Below are 19759 nucleotides of genomic sequence, written 5' to 3' on the forward strand. Positions count from 1 at the left end.
CCGGCCGGGATGTGCAGGCAGATGTGTGCCCTGTGTGGCGGGTATAGGCTGCTGGTACTCTGTGCAGTCTGTCTGGGTGCGGGCTCAGAGTGCAGATGACAGCTCTGCCTTCACACGATACATACTTGTTTTCTATGTAGTGATGGGCATGTTCTCTTGTGTATATGGCAGTGCTATGGAGTGGGCAGGATGATGGGCATGTTCTCTTGTGTATATGGCAGTGCTATGGAGTGGGCAGGATGATGGGCATGTTCTCTTGTGTATATGGCAGTGCTATGGAGTGGGCAGGATGGTGGGCATGTTCTCTTGTGTATATGGCAGTGCTATGGAGTGGGCAGGATGGTGGGCATGTTCTCTTGTGTATATGGCAGTGCTATGGAGTGGGCAGGATGATGGGCATGTTCTCTTGTGTATATGGCAGTGCTATGGAGTGGGCAGGATGGTGGGCATGTTCTCTTGTGTATATGGCAGTGCTATGGAGTGGGCAGGATGGTGGGCATGTTCTCTTGTGTATATGGCAGTGCTATGGAGTGGGCAGGATGGTGGGCATGTTCTCTTGTGTATATGGCAGTGCTATGGAGTGGGCAGGATGATGGGCATGTTCTCTTGTGTATATGGCAGTGCTATGGAGTGGGCAGGATGGTGGGCATGTTCTCTTGTGTATATGGCAGTGCTATGGAGTGGGCAGGATGATGGGCATGTTCTCTTGTGTATATGGCAGTGCTATGGAGTGGGCAGGATGATGGGCATGTTCTCTTGTGTATATGGCAGTGCTATGGAGTGGGCAGGATGGTGGGCATGTTCTCTTGTGTAAATGGCAGTGCTATGGAGTGGGCAGGATGGTGGGCATGTTCTCTTGTGTATATGGCAGTGCTATGGAGTGGGCAGGATGGTGGGCATGTTCTCTTGTGTATATGGCAGTGCTATGGAGTGGGCAGGATGATGGGCATGTTCTCTTGTGTATATGGCAGTGCTATGGAGTGGGCAGGATGGTGGGCATGTTCTCTTGTGTATATGGCAGTGCTATGGAGTGGGCAGGATGGTGGGCATGTTCTCTTGTGTATATGGCAGTGCTATGGAGTGGGCAGGATGATGGGCATGTTCTCTTGTGTATATGGCAGTGCTATGGAGTGGGCAGGATGATGGGCATGTTCTCTTGTGTATATGGCAGTGCTATGGAGTGGGCAGGATGATGGGCATGTTCTCTTGTGTATATGGCAGTGCTATGGAGTGGGCAGGATGATGGGCATGTTCTCTTGTGTATATGGCAGTGCTATGGAGTGGGCAGGATGGTGGGCATGTTCTCTTGTGTATATGGCAGTGCTATGGAGTGGGCAGGATGATGGGCATGTTCTCTTGTGTATATGGCAGTGCTATGGAGTGGGCAGGATGATGGGCATGTTCTCTTGTGTATATGGCAGTGCTATGGAGTGGGCAGGATGATGGGCATGTTCTCTTGTGTATATGGCAGTGCTATGGAGTGGGCAGGATGGTGGGCATGTTCTCTTGTGTATATGGCAGTGCTATGGAGTGGGCAGGATGATGGGCATGTTCTCTTGTGTATATGGCAGTGCTATGGAGTGGGCAGGATGATGGGCATGTTCTCTTGTGTATATGGCAGTCCTATGGAGTGGGCAGGATGATGGGAATGTTCTCTTCTGTATATGGCAGTGCTATGGAGTGGGCAGGATGGTGGGCATGTTCTCTTGTGTATATGGCAGTGCTATGGAGTGGGCAGGATGGTGGGCATGTTCTCTTGTGTATATGGCAGTGCTATGGAGTGGGCAGGATGGTGGGCATGTTCTCTTGTGTATATGGCAGTGCTATGGAGTGGGCAGGATGGTGGGCATGTTCTCTTGTGTATATGGCAGTGCTATGGAGTGGGCAGGATGGTGGGCATGTTCTCTTGTGTATATGGCAGTGCTATGGAGTGGGCAGGATGATGGGCATGTTCTCTTGTGTATATGGCAGTGCTATGGAGTGGGCAGGATGATGGGCATGTTCTCTTGTGTATATGGCAGTGCTATGGAGTGGGCAGGATGATGGGCATGTTCTCTTGTGTATATGGCAGTGCTATGGAGTGGGCAGGATGGTGGGCATGTTCTCTTGTGTATATGGCAGTGCTATGGAGTGGGCAGGATGATGGGCATGTTCTCTTGTGTATATGGCAGTGCTATGGAGTGGGCAGGATGATGGGCATGTTCTCTTGTGTATATGGCAGTGCTATGGAGTGGGCAGGATGATGGGCATGTTCTCTTGTGTATATGGCAGTGCTATGGAGTGGGCAGGATGATGGGCATGTTCTCTTGTGTATATGGCAGTGCTATGGAGTGGGCAGGATGGTGGGCATGTTCTCTTGTGTATATGGCAGTGCTATGGAGTGGGCAGGATGATGAGCATGTTCTCTTGTGTATATGGCAGTGCTATGGAGTGGGCAGGATGATGGGCATGTTCTCTTGTGTATATGGCAGTCCTATGGAGTGGGCAGGATGATGGGAATGTTCTCTTCTGTATATGGCAGTGCTATGGAGTGGGCAGGATGGTGGGCATGTTCTCTTGTGTATATGGCAGTGCTATGGAGTGGGCAGGATGGTGGGCATGTTCTGTTGTGTATATGGCAGTGCTATGGAGTGGGCAGGATGGTGGGCATGTTCTCTTGTGTATATGGCAGTGCTATGGAGTGGGCAGGATGGTGGGCATGTTCTCTTGTGTATATGGCAGTGCTATGGAGTGGGCAGGATGATGGGCATGTTCTCTTGTGTATATGGCAGTGCTATGGAGTGGGCAGGATGATGGGCATGTTCTCTTGTGTATATGGCAGTGCTATGGAGTGGGCAGGATGATGGGCATGTTCTCTTGTGTATATGGCAGTGCTATGGAGTGGGCAGGATGATGGGCATGTTCTCTTGTGTATATGGCAGTGCTATGGAGTAGGCAGGATGGTGGGCATGTTCTCTTGTGTATATGGCAGTGCTATGGAGTGGGCAGGATGGTGGGCATGTTCTCTTGTGTATATGGCAGTGCTATGGAGTGGGCAGGATGGTGGGCATGTTCTCTTGTGTATATGGCAGTGCTATGGAGTGGGCAGGATGATGAGCATGTTCTCTTGTGTATATGGCAGTGCTATGGAGTGGGCAGGATGATGGGCATGTTCTCTTGTGTATATGGCAGTCCTATGGAGTGGGCAGGATGATGGGAATGTTCTCTTCTGTATATGGCAGTGCTATGGAGTGGGCAGGATGGTGGGCATGTTCTCTTGTGTATATGGCAGTGCTATGGAGTGGGCAGGATGGTGGGCATGTTCTCTTGTGTATATGGCAGTGCTATGGAGTGGGCAGGATGGTGGGCATGTTCTCTTGTGTATATGGCAGTGCTATGGAGTGGGCAGGATGGTGGGCATGTTCTCTTGTGTATATGGCAGTGCTATGGAGTGGGCAGGATGGTGGGCATGTTCTCTTGTGTATATGGCAGTGCTATGGAGTGGGCAGGATGATGGGCATGTTCTCTTGTGTATATGGCAGTGCTATGGAGTGGGCAGGATGATGGGCATGTTCTCTTGTGTATATGGCAGTGCTATGGAGTGGGCAGGATGATGGGCATGTTCTCTTGTGTATATGGCAGTGCTATGGAGTGGGCAGGATGGTGGGCATGTTCTCTTGTGTATATGGCAGTGCTATGGAGTGGGCAGGATGATGGGCATGTTCTCTTGTGTATATGGCAGTGCTATGGAGTGGGCAGGATGATGGGAATGTTCTCTTCTGTATATGGCAGTGCTATGGAGTGGGCAGGATGGTGGGCATGTTCTCTTGTGTATATGGCAGTGCTATGGAGTGGGCAGGATGGTGGGCATGTTCTGTTGTGTATATGGCAGTGCTATGGAGTGGGCAGGATGGTGGGCATGTTCTCTTGTGTATATGGCAGTGCTATGGAGTGGGCAGGATGGTGGGCATGTTCTCTTGTGTATATGGCAGTGCTATGGAGTGGGCAGGATGATGGGCATGTTCTCTTGTGTATATGGCAGTGCTATGGAGTGGGCAGGATGATGGGCATGTTCTCTTGTGTATATGGCAGTGCTATGGAGTGGGCAGGATGATGGGCATGTTCTCTTGTGTATATGGCAGTGCTATGGAGTGGGCAGGATGATGGGCATGTTCTCTTGTGTATATGGCAGTGCTATGGAGTAGGCAGGATGGTGGGCATGTTCTCTTGTGTATATGGCAGTGCTATGGAGTGGGCAGGATGGTGGGCATGTTCTCTTGTGTATATGGCAGTGCTATGGAGTGGGCAGGATGGTGGGCATGTTCTCTTGTGTATATGGCAGTGCTATGGAGTGGGCAGGATGATGAGCATGTTCTCTTGTGTATATGGCAGTGCTATGGAGTGGGCAGGATGATGGGCATGTTCTCTTGTGTATATGGCAGTCCTATGGAGTGGGCAGGATGATGGGAATGTTCTCTTCTGTATATGGCAGTGCTATGGAGTGGGCAGGATGGTGGGCATGTTCTCTTGTGTATATGGCAGTGCTATGGAGTGGGCAGGATGGTGGGCATGTTCTCTTGTGTATATGGCAGTGCTATGGAGTGGGCAGGATGGTGGGCATGTTCTCTTGTGTATATGGCAGTGCTATGGAGTGGGCAGGATGGTGGGCATGTTCTCTTGTGTATATGGCAGTGCTATGGAGTGGGCAGGATGGTGGGCATGTTCTCTTGTGTATATGGCAGTGCTATGGAGTGGGCAGGATGATGGGCATGTTCTCTTGTGTATATGGCAGTGCTATGGAGTGGGCAGGATGATGGGCATGTTCTCTTGTGTATATGGCAGTGCTATGGAGTGGGCAGGATGATGGGCATGTTCTCTTGTGTATATGGCAGTGCTATGGAGTGGGCAGGATGGTGGGCATGTTCTCTTGTGTATATGGCAGTGCTATGGAGTGGGCAGGATGATGGGCATGTTCTCTTGTGTATATGGCAGTGCTATGGAGTGGGCAGGATGATGGGCATGGTTATGTGGCATTACATGATTGAGATTGGGATTACATGACATCATATTGATGCTAGTGACAGGCAGGAATGATGTACTTGGTTATCTGATGTTATTACTATATCCTCACTATACTGACTGCTGTATACTCCACCTCCTCACTATACTGACTGCTGTATACTCCACCTCCTCACTATACTGTCTGCTGTATGCTCCTCCACCTCCTCACTATACTGACTGCTGTATACTCCACCTCCTCACTATACTGACTGCTGTATACTCCTCCACCTCCTCACTATACTGACTGCTGTATACTCCACCTCCTCACTATACTGACTGCTGTATACTCCTCCACCCCCTCACTATACTGACTGCTGTATACTCCTCCACCCCCTCACTATACTGTCTGCTGTATACTCCTACACCTTCTCACTATACTGACTGCTGTATACTCCTCCACCTCCTCACTATACTGACTGCTGTATACTCCTTCACCTCCTCACTATACTGACTGCTGTATACTCCACCTCCTCACTATACTGACTGCTGTATACTCCACCTCCTCACTATACTTTCTGCTGTATACTCCTCCACCTCCTCACTATACTGACTGCTGTATACTCCACCTCCTCACTATACTGACTGCTGTATACTCCTCCACCCCTCACTATACTGACTGCTGTATACTCCTCCACCCCCTCACTATACTGTCTGCTGTATACTCCTACACCTCCTCACTATACTGACTGCTGTATACTCCTTCACCTCCTCACTATACTGACTGCTGTATACTCCTCCACCCCCTCACTATACTGTCTGCTGTATACTCCTCCACCTCCTCACTATATTGTCTGCTGTATACTCCTCCACCTCCTCACTATACTGTCTGCTGTATACTCCTTCACCTCCTCACTATACTGACTGCTGTATACTCCTCCACCTCCTCACTATACTGTCTGCTGTATACTCCTTCACCTCCTCACTATACTGACTGCTGTATACTCCTCCACCTCCTCACTATACTGTCTGCTGTATACTCCTCCACCTCCTCACTATACTGACTGATGTATACTCCTCCACCTCCTCACTATACTGTCTGCTGTATACTCCTTCACCTCCTCACTATACTGACTGCTGTATACTCCTCCACCTCCTCACTATACTGTCTGCTGTATACTCCTCCACCTCCTTACTATACTGACTGCAGTATACTCCTCCACCTCCTCACTATACTGACTGCTGTATACTCCTCCACCTCCTCACTATACTGTCTGCTGTATACTCCTCCACCTCCTCACTATACTGTCTGCTGTATACTCCTCCACCTCCTCACTATACTGTCTGCTGTATACTCCTTCACCTCGTTACTATACTGACTGGTGTATACTTCTCTGCCTCCTCACTATACTGTCTGCTGTATACTCCTTCACCTCCTCACTATACTGACTGCTGTATACTCCGCCTCCTCACTATTCTGTCTGCTGTATACTCCTTCACCTCATTGCTATACTGTCTGCTATATACTCCTTTACCTCCTTACTATACTGACTGGTGTATACTTCTCCGCCTCCCCACTATACTGACTGCTGTATACTCCTTCACCTCCTTACTATACTGACTGCTGTATACTCCTCCACCTCCTCATTATAGTGCCTGCTATATACTCCTCCACCTCCTCACTATACTGACTGGTGTATATTCCTCCACCCCCTCACTATACTGCCCGCTGTATATGCCTTCACTTCCTCACTATACTGTCTGCTGTATACTCCTCCACCTCCTCACTATACTGACTGGTGTATACTCCTCCACTTCCTCAATATACTGACTGCTGTATACTTCTCCACCTCCACACTATACTGACTGCTGTATACTCCTCTACCGCCTCACTATACTGTCTGCTTTATACTCCTCCACACTATACTGACTGCTGTATACTCCCCCCACCTCCACACTATACTGACTGCTGTATACTCCCCCACCTCCACACTATACTGACTGCTGTATACTCCTCCACCACCTCACTATACTGACTGGTGTATACTCCTCCACACTATACTGACTGGTGTATACTGTACTCCTTTATATGCTCACTATACTGACTGCTGTATACTCCCCCACCTCCACACTATACTGACTGGTGTATACTCATTTATATCCTCACTATACTGACTGATGTTTACTCCTCCACACTATACTGACTGGTGTATACTCCTCCACACTATACTGACTGGTGTATACTCCTCCACACTATACTGACTGCTGTATACTCCTCCACCTCCTCACTATACTGACTGCTGTATACTCCTCCACCTCCTCACTATACTGTCTGCTGTATACTCCTTCACCTCCTCACTATACTGTCTGCTGTATACTCCTTCATCTCCTCACTATACTGACTGATGTATACTACTCCACACTATACTGACTGGTGTATACTCCTCTACCGCCTCACTATACTTACTGATGTATACTCCTCCACCTCCTCACTATACTGTCTGCTGTATACTCCCCCACCTTCTCACTATACTGTCTGCTGTATACTCCCCCACCTTCTTATTATACTGACTGCTGTATACTCCTCCACCTCCTCACTATACTGACTGGTGTATACTCCTCCACCTCCTCACTATACTGACTGGTGTATACTCCTCCACCTCCTCACTATACTGACTGGTGTATACTCCTCCACCTCCTCACTATACTGACTGGTGTATACTCCTTCTCACTATACTGACTGGTGTATACTCCTTCACACTATACTGACTGGTGTATACTCCTCCACACTATACTGACTGGTGTATACTCCTCCACCCCCTACAGTATCTACTGTATATTACTCTACCATCTGCTCACTACTGTCTGCAGTATACCAGTCTCTATTTCTCACTATGGTGAATCCTGTATACTCATGCTTCATTTTCTCGCTAGTGAGTTTTTTTTTATACTACTACATTTCCTCACTATATAATGTGCTGTATACTACCCCTCCATATCTCACTAAGGTTAATCCTGTATACTTCTATTCAATATACTGAATCCTGTATACTGCTCCATCACCTCACTATAGTGAATCCTGTATACTATTGCACCATTTGCTCACTTTAGTGTCTGCTGCAGAGGCATACTGTAACTGGTATATTCCTCAATTGGGGCAATCATTTTGTCTGACTCCCCCTAAAGGCTGTGTTCACACATTGCAGTTACATTGCTGTACTGTCGCATCACTATGTAATTACAGTGCAACAATCCTGCAATCAAACTGCAGTGCAACTGCAATAAGTGAACACAGCTTTAGGGTACATTCACACGTACAGGATCTGATTTTGCTACCCATTGAAGTTAATTCGGTTTTGCCATAGAGCTGGCATGTACTGTATGTCGAGCATGGTTAAGTGTGCACTGTCATTTGCAAAATCATTTTATATAATGTGTGACATGCACCTGGCTCACACAGCAGGCTGATTGACAAGCCAGGAGCCTGCACACAGCCCTACTTGTCCTTAATATACAGACCCCCGCTTGTCCCCAGCGTGCAGAGCCCTGCTTGTCCTCACAACACAGAGCCCTGCTTGTCCTCAATATACAGAGCCCTGCTTGTCCTCACTGCACAGAGCCCCGCTTGTCCTCAGTGTACAGAGCCCCGCTTGTCCTCAGTGCACAGAGCCCCGCTTGTCCTCAGTGCACAGAGCTTTGCTTGTCCTCAGTGCACAGAGCCCTGCTTGTCCTCAGTGCACAGAGCCCTGCTTGTCCTCAGTGCACAGAGCCCTGCTTGTCCTCAGTGCACAGAGCCCTGCTTGTCCTCAGTGCACAGAGCCCTGCTTGTCCTCAGTGCACAGAGCCCTGCTTGTCCTCAGTGCACAGAGCCCTGCTTGTCCTCAGTGCACAGAGCCCTGCTTGTCCTCAGTGCACAGAGCCCTGCTTGTCCTCAGTGCACAGAGCCCTGCTTGTCCTCAGTGCACAGAGCCCTGCTTGTCCTCAGTGCACAGAGCCCAGCTTGTCCTCAGTGCACAGAGCCCCCGCTTGTCCTCAGTGCACAGAGCCCCGCTTGTCCTCAGTGCACAGAGCCCCGCTTGTCCTCAGTGCACAGAGCCCCGCTTGTCCTCAGTGCACAGAGCCCCGCTTGTCCTCAGTGCACAGAGCCCCGCTTGTCCTCAGTGCACAGAGCCCCGCTTGTCCTCAGTGCACAGAGCCCCGCTTGTCCTCAGTGCTCAGAGCCCCGCTTGTCCTCAGTGCTCAGAGCCCCGCTTGTCCTCAGTGCACAGAGCCCCGCTTGTCCTCAGTGCACAGAGCCCCGCTTGTCCTCAGTGCACAGAGCCCCGCTTGTCCTCAGTGCACAGAGCCCCGCTTGTCCTCAGTGCACAGAGCCCCGCTTGTCCTCAGTGCACAGAGCCCCGCTTGTCCTCAGTGCACAGAGCCCCGCTTGTCCTCAGTGCACAGAGCCCCTGCTTGTCCTCAGTGCACAGAGCCCTGCTTGTCCTCAGTGCACAGAGCCCTGCTTGTCCTCAGTGCACAGAGCCCTGCTTGTCCTCAGTGCACAGAGCCCTGCTTGTCCTCAGTGCACAGAGCCCTGCTTGTCCTCAGTGCACAGAGCCCTGCTTGTCCTCAGTGCACAGAGCCCTGCTTGTCCTCAGTGCGCAGAGCCCTGCTTGTCCTCAGTGCGCAGAGCCCTGCTTGTCCTCAGTGCGCAGAGCCCTGCTTGTCCTCAGTGCGCAGAGCCCTGCTTGTCCTCAGTGCGCAGAGCCCCGCTTGTCCTCACTGCGCAGAGCCCCGCTTGTCCCCAGCGCAGAGCCCCGCTTGTCCCCAGCGCAGAGCCGTGGTTGTCCTCAATATACAGAGCCCCGCTTGTCCCCAGCACGCAGAGCCTTACTTGTCCCCAGTGAGCAGAGCCCCGCTTGTCCTTCCCTCACGCAGAGCCCCGCTTGTCCTTCCCTCACTTCCTGTGTTTGGTCTCTGCACAGAGACACACAGGCAATAGCTGCAGGGACAAGACAGCATTTTTTCACCCATAAATATACACACATTTTTAACCAATGTATATTACATATATACATATAATGGTATTATCCACGTTATATAAAAGTTTTTGAAAGTGACACTGCCCATTTTAAGTATCAAAGCCATCTTCAATAATATGATCCTGTTGATAAGTATAGTATAGAGCAGTGGTTCCCAACCTGTGACTCTATAGTTGTTGGCGAACTACAACTCCCAGCATGCCCAGGCAGCTGTCCAATGATGCTTGGAGTTGTAGTTTTGCAACAGCTGGAGAGCCACAAAATTGAAGACCACTGGATAGAGTATAGATGGGCACTATGAATATTATTATGTGGCATGATGTAATGCAGGCTCTAGTATAGGTTATTACCTATGGTTATGCTATGGAATGTGTCATGATGACCAATTAGAAGTACATATTGATTCCTTGCCCATGTGTCATGGTTATTTGCCCTCACAACATTATATAGTATATATTGGTGGTTGTGTTTGTACATGTGTATATTTCAGACCTTCATCTTAAAGGGGTTCTCCAGTGGGAAACCTTTATTTATTTTTTAAATCAACTGGTGCCGGAAAGTTAAACAGATTTGTAAATGACTTCTATAAAAAAAATCTTAATCCTTCCAGTACTTATTAGCTGTTGAATACTACAGAGGAAATTATTTTCTTTTTGGAACTACTGTCTCTGCTGACATCATGACCACAGTGCTCTCTACTGACATCTCTGTCCATTTTAGGAACTGTCCAGAGCAGTATATGTTTTCTATGGGGATTTTCTCCTACTCTGGACAGTTCCTAAAATGGACAGAGATGTCAGCAGAGCCAGAGAGCACTGTGGTCATGACATCAGCTCTCTGCTGATGTCATGACCACAGTGCTCTCTGGCTCTGCTGACATCTCTGTGTTTTCCGAAAAGAAAATAATTTCCTCTGTAGTTTTCAGCAGCTAATAAGTACTGGAAGGATTAAGATTTTTTTTAATAGAAGTAATTTACAAATCTGTTTAACTTTCTGGCACCAGTTGATAAAAAAAATAAAAATAAAATATCGTTTTCCACCGAAGTACCCCTTTTAAAGGGGTACTCCGCCCCTAGAGATCTTATCCCCTATCCAAAGGATAGGGGATAAGATGTTAGATCGCCGCGGTCCTGCTGCTGTGGACCCCGGGGATCACTGCTGCAGCACCCCGCTATCATTACTGCGCAGAGCGAGATCGCTCTGCACGTAATGACGGGCAATACAGGGGCCGGAGCATCGTTACGTCACGGCTCCGCCCCTCGTGACGTCAGGGCCCGCCCCCGTCAATACAAGTCTATGGGAAGGGGGCGTGGCGGTCGTCACGCCCCCTGCCATAGACTTGCATTAAGGGGACGGGCCGTGATGTCATGAGGGGCGGAGCCATGACGTCACGCTGCTCCGGCCCCTGTATTGCCCGTCATTACGTGCAGAGCGATCTCGCTCTGCGCAGTAATGATAGCGAGGTGCTGCAGCGGCGATCCCCGGGGTCCACAGCAGCGGGACCGCGGCGATCTAACATCTTATCCCGTATCCTTTGGATAGGGGATAAGATGCCAGGGGCGGAGTACCCCTTTAAGATATGTTTCTGTTAATAGACAGTGTCTCCTAAAGCAGTGTTTCCCAGTCAGTGTGCCCCCAGCTGTTGCAAAACTACAATTCCCAGCATGACCGGACAGCCAACGGCTGTCCGGGCATGCTGGGAATTGTAGTTTTGCAACAGCTGGAGGCACACTGGTTTGGAAACACTGTCCTAAAGCATGGTTACCAGTTGTCAGTATACTCTCTGTGAAAAGTGCGGCTTCTGGGAAATGCTGAGTACTAGTGATCAGATATAGCGTAACGTCACTTCACGGGTAATAACATTTTGAGCGCCGTTCCAGCCCTTTCTAAAAATGTGACATTTTTTTCTCTATTATGGGAATATAGACAGTTTGTTGGTCGTGAGCAATGATTCCCATTGAAAGGAATTTGCATTGTCGGGAGATTAATAAAATTCATCAGTGAATGTTCTTCAGACAATATCCTACAAAATGCGTCTGGCTGTCCTTAAAGAACATTTCCACTAATATAAAAAAGGCCAATAAATCTAAGCTGCTTTCCAAGACTAAGACACGGCTGTCTGTCCCCGTTTTTTTTTTTATCCCCGTTTCGGTTCCGTTCTTGCAGGCTGTAAACGGATTAAAAATGGTTTAAAAAAAATCCCATTCATGTCAATGGGATTTCTTTACAATCCGTTTGCATCCATTTGTACCTGTCTGCACTCATTTCCGTTTTTTTGACTGCAGAAAAAACGGCACAAAAAACGGAAAGAAAAAACGGCACAAAAAACAGGTAAGGTAAATTTAAAGGGGTACTCCCGTGGAAAACTTTTTTTTTTTAATCAACTGGTGCCAGAAAGTTAAACAGATTTGTAAATTACTTCTGTTAAAAAAAAATCTTAATCCTTCCAGTACTTTTTAGGGGCTACTAAATTACAAATACTAATTTACAAATACTACAGAGGAAATGTTTTTCTTTTTGGATTTCTCTGATGTCATGACCACAGTGCTCTCTGCTGACCTCTGCTGTCCATTTTAGGAACTGTCCAGAGCAGAAGAAAATCCCCATAGCAAACATATGCTGCTCTGTACAGTTCCTAAAATGGACAGCAGAGGTCAGCAGAGAGCACTGTGGTCGTGACAGAAGAGCAATCCAAAAAGAAAAACATTTCCTCTGTAGTATACAGCCCCTAATCAACTGGTGCAAGAAAGTTAAACATATTTGTAAATTACTTCTATTAAAAAAAAAAACGTAATCCTTCCTGTACTTATTAGCTGCTGAATACTACAGTGGAAATTATTTTCCGTTTGAAACACAGAGCTGTCTGCTGACACCTCTGTCCATTTTAGGAACTGCCCAGAGTAAAAGGAAATCCCCATAGCAAACATATGCTGTTCTGGACAGTTCCTAAAATGGACAGAGATGTCAGCAGAGAGCACTGTGCTCATGATGTCAGCAGAGAGCTCTGTGTTTCAAAAAGAAAAAAAATTCCGCTGTAGTATTCAGCAGCTAATAAGTACTGGAAGGATTAAGATTTTTTTAATAGAAGTAATTTACAAATCTGTTTATTAAAAAAAAAAAAAAAAAAATAAGGTTTTCACTGGAGTACCCCTTTAATGTCATCCCTTTGCATCATATTTTTTTCAATCCGTTTTTACTTCTGAGAATGCTCAGAACAAAAAAATTTTTTTTTTTTGGTTTATTAACTCAACAATAACTGATCCAAATGGATAACATCCGTTTGCATCCGTTATTGTCTGTTTTTTTTTTTAAAGTCCATTTTTATTTTTGACGGGAGAACGGGAACGAGACGGGTCTAGACGGCCGTGTGAACGTAGCCTACGTGAAAGCGAGTTGATCCTTCATATCAGAAGTGTATACTGGCCATATTGGTCACCCAGCTTTCCCAGTAATTGACACACAGCTGAGTACTTTTTAGTTTTTAGGACCAAGCTCAATAGCAACAGCTCTTGCAAGACTTTGATTTTGTGATAAGGTTTATGGTGGAAAATGTTTGCGTCTGGAATTTTTATGTGCTGTAAATAGTTTGAGATTGTGTTATTATAAAATCTGACATAAAATCTGTAAATGTTTGCAAAACACTTTGTAAACGAACATTATGAAGCTCATTCACATATCCAGGAAAAAATCTGCACTAAAACTCTTAAAGTGTTTCTATCATAAAAAGAAAAAAGAAAAAAAAACACTGGCATAAAGACATGTCAAAACTTTAGCTTAGTCGGGGTCTGGGTGTTGAGCCCACTACGGATTGCTAGAACAAGTGGGGAGAAGTGCTCAGCGCTTCTCTTACCTGACTGTAAGATACAAATTTATTGTAAGTCTATCTTCTGTAGTGTGGAGAGAGCACTTCTCCCCACTTGTTCTAGAGATCAGTGGGGGTCTCAGCACCCAGACCCTGACCAATTAAAACTTAAAGGGGTATTCCAGGAAAAAACTTTTTTTTTTAAATTATATATAAACTGGCTCCAGAAAGTTAAACAGATTTGTAAATTACAAAGTATACAAAAAAGAAGGTTGCAGCAGCACTCTTGGTAAAAAAATGGAGGCTCTTTTTGATCAAAATGTGTCCCCAATCCACCACGCGGAGGTGGCCTCATTTCAGATGGGACCCCAACTCATTTCACTCACTTCATATGGCCTCTGACTGGGTGAAATGCTGGATCCACTAGTCAGACCACTCAGAGGCCATATGTCCAGCAGGGATGAGTGAAATGAGTGTTAGGGTCCCATCCAAAATGAGGCCACCTCCGCGTGGTGGATGGGGGACACGTTTTGATCAAAAAGTGCGCTAAGAGCCTCCCTTTTTTGACCAAGAGTGCTGCTGCAACGTTCTTTTTTGTATACTCTGTATTTGCCACAGCAACGTGCGCCCGTGTATAAGGTAGTTGTGCTGGCTATGTTTCTTTTTAGATTAGAAAATTACCTTTGTTAAAAAATCTTAATCCTTCCAGTAGTTATCAGCTGCTGAAGTTGAGTTGTTCTTTTCTGTATGACAACAGTGCTCTCTGGGAGTCCGGGCATGCTGGGAGTTGTAGTTTTGCAACATCTGGAGTTGCCCTGGTTGGGAAACACTGCTATAGACAGTGATTTACAGCTCCCAGCAGATCTTTATTACTTTTATATGTAAGGATTTGCTTTATCTATATTAGTTATCTACTTATTATTCTTTAATTCTCACTTTTTCCTAGTTTTGGATGACATTTTGGTGGCTTCAGAACCAATTACCAGGTTTCCATAGAGTACTTGTCTCAACATACAATGGTTTCAACATACAATGGTCGTCCTGGAACCAATTAATATTGTAACTTGAGGGAGCACTGTATGTTCACACAAGGCAGATTTGCTGCAAAATCAAGTTTTATTCACCCGAATGGGGTCGTTTTGACCTCAAGCACTTGGATTTTTACAAACCCATTTCAGATTAATGGAACAGCTGCAAAAATATCTGCAGGAATCTGTCATGTGTGAATATATAAGGGGGGAGAGGCCACAACAGTTCAACCAATCCTCAATGTAAAAAGAGGTGAGACTCGCTACTGATGTTCACCTTAATATTAATGTCTATGGAAAGCCAGGCTTAAAGCGTTAAAGAATCAGCACTGCAGGAACGGGTTTCTAAGGTTACGCTGTTCACATTTTTGTAGCTGAGACTGGCTACAAATAAATGGTTATGTGACAGGAACAGAAATAAAGTCTAAGGCCAATGTCACACCAGCATAGTTGGGATGAATGCCTCCGATCACCTGAACTAACAGCATCATAAGGACCTTATAAGGACCATTTTGTAGTCGGACCAATGGGCTGCAGATAATGAGCGCCGATATTGGTGATCGGTCACTATTTGCCGAGCCTTCACAAGGCTTAAAGTGTACCTGTCGTCAACAAAAACTTTTTATATAATGTAGATAATACAATTATATGTGTATTTGTAATATACATTGGTTAAAAATTGTGTATATTTATGGGTGAAAAAGTGCTGTCCCTGCAGCTATTGTCTGTGTGTCTCTATGAGGAGTCCAAAAACAGGAAGTGAGGGTAGGACAAGCAGGACTCTGTGGAGACTCCTGGCTTGTCAATCATCCTTATGTATTAGCCAGGAGCATGTTATAGAGCCTCAGTGCACACTGTCCTGCTTTTTCTTACTGCACAGAGCCCTGCTTGTCCACCCTCTATTCCTGTATTTGGACTCCTCATAGAGACACACAGACAATAGCTGCAGAGACAAAAATATACACATTTTTTAACCAATGTATATTACAAATATGCATATAATGGTATTCTCTACATTATATAAAAAGATTTTGTTGACGACAGGTACACTTTAACCAACTGTATGGCCAGGCATCGCAAACCATTGTTGGATTTTTTTTTTTTTGTGGTCCTTTAAATTCATCATTATCGGCCGCACATCCTCTGCTTACACTGGGCGATGTGGAGCCGATAACAAAGATTTTACTGGCCACACAAAGATGCAAAATTGGGAACAAACATTCCAAGGATCGTTCATTTAACTGGTAATCAGGTGTAAAATGGCCTTAAAGGGGTACTCCGGTGGAAAACTTTTTTTTAAATGAACTGGTGCCAGAAAGTTAAACAGATTTGTAAATTACTTCTATTAAAAAATCTTTACCCTTCCAGTAATTTTTAGCAGCTGTATGCTACAGAGGAAATTCTTTTTGAATTTCTTTTTTGTCTTGTCCACAGTGCTCTCTGCGTGTCAGGAACTGTCCAGAGCAGCGTAGGTTTGCTATGGGGATTTTCTCCTGCTCTGGACAGTTCCTGATATGGGCATCAAGTGTCAGCAGAGAGCACTGTGGACAAGACAAAAAAGAAATTCAAAAAGAAAAGAATTTCCTCTGTAGCATACAGCTGCTTAAAAGTACTGGAAGGGTAAAGATTTTTTAAGGGTACGTTCACACGAGCGAATTTTCGCAGCGTATTTCGCTGCACATCCGCTGGTGAAGGCCCTCTCTATGCTGTCTTTACATGTGCCTGCTCGTAGCGGCAATACGCCGCTATGAGCAGACACACTGTGATGTGTGAGTCGCAGTATACTTGCACATCATGGGAGCTCTCTGCCTAGCTCAGAGCAGGGAGAGTGGCTGCAATGTGCAAGTATACTGCGACTCACACATCACAGTGTGTCTGCTCATAGCGGCGTATTGCCGCTACGAGCAGGCACATGTAAAGACAGCATAGAGAGGGCCTTCACCAGCGGATGTGCAGCGAAATACGCTGCGAAAATTCGCTCGTGTGAACGTACCCTAATAGAAGTAATTTACAAATCTGTTTAACTTTCTGGCACCAGTTGATAAAATTTTTTTTATCTAGCTTTATAAATAAATGCTAAGTTTTACGGCACCTTTATAATTTTCTTATTAATCCTTTAACTTCTAGACAATCCCAAAAGGTAAAATGACACATTTTCGATCAATCTCTGCTGTGATCTGTGGTCTAGTTGGGCTTCCATTGATGGGATCCTATAAATGACTTGAACTAGAGCACCAAACAGTGCCAACAAATATTCAACATGGCAGATCAACTTTGTGACATATATATGCCATTGGATGGCATCAGTTATGCTTCTTAATTTCATGAAAAATCACATGTTGACAACAGAAAGTTTTTAGCTGTCCAAAATGTCAAAAGTGTATGCCAATTCCAGGAAGATCCTTCTTATAAGACGGAAAACATGGTCCATAATAATGTGTGTGCATCCAGCCTCCGGCATAGTGGCTGACAGTGGCTGCAGGCGTTGGTAGGTTAGGCTGGGTTCACACTACGTTTTCTCCCATACGGGAGCGCATACGGCAGGGAGGAGCTAAAACCTTGCGCTCCCGTATGCCTTCGTATGCGCTCCCGTGTGTCATTCATTTCAATGAGCCGACCGGAGTGAAACGTTCGGTCCGGTCGGCTCATTTTTGCGCCATATGCGCTTTTACGACCGGACCTCAAACCGTGGTTGACCACAGTTTTAGGTCCGGTTGTAAAAGCGCATACGGCGCAAAAATGAGCCGACCGGACCGAATGTTTCACTCCGGTCGGCTCATTGAAATGAATGACATACGGGAGCGCATACGGTGACATACGGGAGCGCGAGGTTTTAGCTCCCCCCTGCCGTATGCGCTCCCGTATGGGAGAAAACGTAGTGTGAACCCAGCCTTAGAGTGTTCTGATGTCTGGGAGACATCCTTAGTGATGGGTATTGATGATGAAGACATATGAGACGTATAACATTTATACCTCAGGCCAGGGTGCCTCCAGGTGTATCAAAACTACAACTCTCAGCATGCTCGGACAGCCTTTGGCTGTCCGAGCATGCTGGGAGTTGTAGTTTTGCAACAGCTGGAGGCACCCTGGTTGGGAAACAGTACCTCGGGCCATCACTAAGCCACCATAATGTGACATCCAATTATGTGATACCGCGAAGGGAAATTCTACATTAGGAGAATTCAAGAGGAATTTACTCGAGTAATTCCTCTTGAATTCTCCGCTCCAAATTAATGCACATCTCCTCTGCTCATTGACTTTAATGTTTTTTCTGCTGTCCTGTTCACACTGCGGAAATTCTGCTAGAATCCGCGAGCAGAATCCAATAGAAGTCAATGGTATAAAAAACAATTCTGCCCGACATCGTTTTCAAGCGGATGGAAATTCCGCTTGATGGATAAAATGACAGAAGGCAACAATTTCCTGACCGAAATGATTCCTCGTGAATTCCTCAGTGTGAACGCACCCTTAATGTGACTGATACCTATATCCCAGTCCTTACATTGTGCATGACATGTGTCCCGTGTACCTGGCTTTTACATCTTCCACATGTGTATCCTATGAATAGTCGTGTTTTCAATTTCTCATGTCTTTTGTTTACATCCCATCAAATCATTAGCAGACAAGCAGAATATCATGTTACGGATCAGCTTCCTTATGAATTGTATGGATTTGTTATATATACACAAACATTGTAATACTCCACATCCACAATGATCAGATTGGATTACTCTAGAACAGTGGTCTCCAACCTGCGGACCTCCAGCTGTTGCAAAACTACAACTCCCAGCATGCCCGGACAGCCGTTGGCTGTCCGGGCATGCTGGGAGTTGTAGTTTTGCAACATCTGGAGATCCGCAGGTTGGAGACCACTGCTCTAGAACAATACACTTGTAAATGTTATTCCCGTGCCCGGATCTTTGGATATCACCTTAAAGGGATTATCCAGGCCAAAACTTTTTTTTATATATCAACTGGCTCCGGAAAACAGATTTGTAAATTACTTCTATTAAAAAATCTTAATCCTTCCAATATTTATTAGCTTCTGAAGTTGAGTTGTTGTTTTCTGTCTTAGGCCCCGTTCACACTACGGAATTCCCACGGAATTTCCGGGCGGAATTCCGCGGTGTGAACTTTAACATTAGTGTGAACGGGTTTCCGCGAGACCCGTTCACACTGCGGAATTTCAACGGCGGACATTTTCGCCGCTGAAAGTGTTCCGCGCAAAGAAAGAACATGTTCATTCTTTGCGCGGATTCCGCGAGCACTGCATAGCCATCAATGGTGACGGCTCAGTGCCCCGCGGCCCTAGCGCCAAAGTACTTTCAGCGGCGGCCGCCAGGCGGAAGCTCCGCTCGTGGAATTCATCCGCGAGAATTCCGACGTGTGAACGCACCCTAACTGCTCAATGATGATGTCATGTCCCGGGAGCTGTGCAGTTCCTATGGGGATATTCTCCCATCATGCACAGCTCCCGGGACGTGACATCATCATTGAGCAGTTAGACAGAAAACTTCAGAAGCTAATAACTATTGGAAGGATTAAGATTTTTTAATAGAAGTAATTTACAAATCTGTTTAACTTTCCGGAGCCAGTTGATCTATAAAAAAAAAAAAGTTTTTGCCTGGAATACCCCTTTAAATAGGAGACTTCTACCCATAGTTATTTAAGAGGAGTTGATTTTATTGTGTTGCAATGTATTGTATCTGATGTATTGTATTTTGTTGTTTATAATTACCGTACAGCTTGGGGGGGGGGGGGGGGGGGATTTACACACTACATACAATGTCCTCACAAAGTCATTATGCAAATTTATTTAACAATGTAAACAAAGGAAACAGTTAACTTTGGGTGTAGTTCAGTTATCAAATAGTGGCATCTGAGTTATCAGACACAAAACATTAGGGACCATTCACAGTATAAAATTCCAG

General features: G+C 46.2%; 1 protein-coding gene across 4 annotated transcripts in view; it reads left to right on the forward strand.

Annotated features, from left to right (window-relative positions):
- The window catches only part of ARHGEF25 (Rho guanine nucleotide exchange factor 25), a 360287-nt gene that overhangs the window by 158991 nt on the left and 181537 nt on the right, over positions 1-19759 (forward strand). The window lies entirely within an intron of this gene.

This window comes from Hyla sarda, chromosome 2, assembly GCF_029499605.1.
Source record: "Hyla sarda isolate aHylSar1 chromosome 2, aHylSar1.hap1, whole genome shotgun sequence".
Lineage (NCBI taxonomy): Eukaryota > Metazoa > Chordata > Amphibia > Anura > Hylidae > Hyla > Hyla sarda.